This window comes from Cyanistes caeruleus, chromosome 3 (assembly GCF_971803275.1).
Source record: "Cyanistes caeruleus chromosome 3, bCyaCae1.hap1.1, whole genome shotgun sequence".
NCBI lineage: Eukaryota > Metazoa > Chordata > Aves > Passeriformes > Paridae > Cyanistes > Cyanistes caeruleus.
In genome coordinates this window covers 97,622,673-97,625,658 of record NC_141703.1, presented here as the reverse complement: position 1 = coordinate 97,625,658, position 2,986 = coordinate 97,622,673, and positions in this window count along the sequence as shown.

The following is a 2,986-nucleotide window of genomic DNA, read 5'->3' as shown; positions in this document are numbered from 1 at the left end:
CCCGTAATCCTATTAGGTAACACCAGGAATAAGCAGCTGGCACAATAAAAAATGCCAAAAAAATTATTTTGAACTGCTTGAAAGTATTAGAAAAAAAAAATTAAGATGGATAAAAAGCACTGGCAACGTGACAAGAATATAAGAGTATTCAGTCCCTAGTCTTGTGCATAATGGCTGTCACTCAAGTGTGTCTAGTTCAGACTTGGGAAGGTATTCATTCCACTGGAGACTTTATGATCTGGGTATCATCTTGCATGAAAGTTTTCATGAACTGTTCCTTTCAGTGGTTTGATGATGTTTCTTTCTTGGCTTAATGAAGAGATGTATTTATGAGAGCTCTGCAATTTGAAAATGTTTTCAAGGAATATGATCATCTGAGTGCCTATCTCTGCTTTTCAGTCAGAGTGTCCTGTAATTCACTAGCCAGGAATGAGGAGGTGGTGAAGTGCTGCTGATACCTCCTGCCCCTGTTCCTTCAGATACTCCTTGCAGAAGAATGCTCAGGTGAATGTCCTGGTAATTGTCGGGGGTTTGTTGTTTGGTTTTTTTAATCTGATGCCTCTCCATTGTTGGGTTTAAAGCAAGACAAGCACCCTGACCCGCTCCAGCACGGGCGGCTATCCCAGCCGCGCAGTCCATATTCCACAGCATCAAGGTGATGGATGGCAAATATGGTGATTTATTGCAGGGAAACTTAGCATTTTATAGCCTGGGGTCACTGTGTTACTCCCACCTGCTTACATCACACCTAGGTGCTATTGGCTAATTGCAAGAGAACTTACTATCTTAGCAGAGAGGGGGTCTGCTAACTTTCCATTACATCCCGAAATCTTCCGCAGCGCCAGGCCCTAACTACAACACTCCATTCATGAAGTGCAAAGTATTTACATAGCTGTTCCTTCTGCTTCTCATTCCACAGAGGAAACTAAGGCAGAGAAGAGAGGAATGACTTTCACTCAAGGAGACAATGTTAATGCAGAAATAAAGTTTAGGTTTTAGTCCCTATGTTTTCTTTGGTGATGTGTTCCTGTCTCCAGTTCTCCAGCAGAGTAGGGTTACCCACTCTTTAACAGAAGAAAGTGTTGAGCCCATACAATGTTCCTTTCAGATGCAAACTGTAAAAAGCTTCCCAGGTATCTAACCCCAAGCCAGTCAACTTGTAAATCACATCTGTACCAACACAGACTTTCCAAAATTTAGTTAATTTGTGAAGTTTGACTTTTGAAAAGTCAGATGTAACTGTAGACCTCCTACATCCTTATTCCACTATGGCAAAAATTTCTTGATAGGGTCCCTTTTTAAGGTGAATTAAGGCCTTGGATGAGGTGGTTGGGTTTTTTCCACCCCACTTAGGACATACATGTCTTTAAAGTAAAACAATTACCCCTGACCACCCATGGCTGTGACTATGCCAGGTGTACAAGTTGCCACAATTGTAGAGCAGACAAGAAACTTTGCATCTGATGTCCCAGAAGAGACTTGTGATGTCTTTTACTCCTAAACAGAAAGTAGCACAGCTTTAAGATTGAGATACAGTTCTGGTAACTTTTTGCCCACTTTCTTAAAATTGAGTCAAAGTATTAGTCACAGCTACAAGCAGAGCCCAAATTAATGAAACAGGGAGGAAAGGGAAGAAGGGGTGAAAAGATTTCATTGTTATAAACCAGATCCACGGATTAGAAAGGAGGAATGTTTTGGTGACCTGTGACAGGAATGTTTTTAAAAAATAAATGAGTCTAAATAGCAAATGTACACACCTTTTCTTTAGAAATCCTTTTTGTTTCAGATCACTTTGTTAAGGTTGAATGTTAGTAAACTGGGAAGCCATTGGTGGAGACTGACACCTCAGCAAGCTCTAAACCAAAATCCATACATATGCCATCTCTGTTTGCTGATTGCATGGCATACATGCACCAACAAATACAGGATTTCATTTCCAAGATATAAACTTTTTGAAACTTCAATAAACAAGAAGTCACTTTGAGTGAACTGAGATGTGAAACAGATGATTTGGCCACCACCTTGCTACTACCAGGATTTCTAGCAGCCACAGGTCTCTTATTTGCTCCAAGCCCATGACTAGGGCATGCCTTCATGCCAAAACAGGAGTGATGTATAGGACTGTAAGGAAACTTGGGAATTATTTGTGGTCATAGTGGGTCTCAGCCTGTGGATAAGCACAGACTTTCAGTGTCCATGACTGCTGTTGTAGATTTGAGGCTTTAAGGTAATTTGTGAATTTAACATTCTTTCATTGCATGCCAGAGAGTTGTGGGTTTTTTTCTCTTTTCTTTGCTGGAGAATCTTCACTTACCAAGGTTTCCACTCAGAAGATTGCCTTCAAACTTGTTTCCCCCATCATGTTCAGAGATGATGTCTTTAGCTTCAGCCTGTGCATGCTCAGAATGCAGGGTTAGTTTCTTCTGGGTGTTGTTTAGGAGCTGCCTGCTCCAGTACACTTCAAACACAGCATCAGACAGAGACTTGAATATAAAAGCAAGTAGTGCTGATGTGCCATATTTAACACAGGCTGTGCAGGGAAATCAACCTTAAAAGATTCATGTGTGCTGCTCTTCTCCTTCTCTAGTTTTTCAGTTACTGTTTCAAAATTATTCCTAGGTCTTCGTGGTAGCTTAAAGAATCATTTATATCCTGGTGTAATTGCTGGTTAACATTACTGTACTTAAAAACAGCCTCTATTCTAAGCCTAAAACCCCTGTTAAGATTGTGGAAGCAGGACTGTTAATATTGTACATCAGTTGTCAACTACACAGCCTTGGAGTGGGGAGATACTGCTGTCCTACAACAACCAGTTTAACATCCCTGGTTTGTGTGCAGGTCAGTGGGACAATCCTGTTCATTTTGTAATTCATGTGATTTATTCTGTAAAAAGAGTTTTTTTAGGGGAACCTATACAAACTAAACCTCTCGCATCCAAAAATGGTCTGTCTCTGATCAGGCACCAGAGCTGGATATCCAAAGTCCT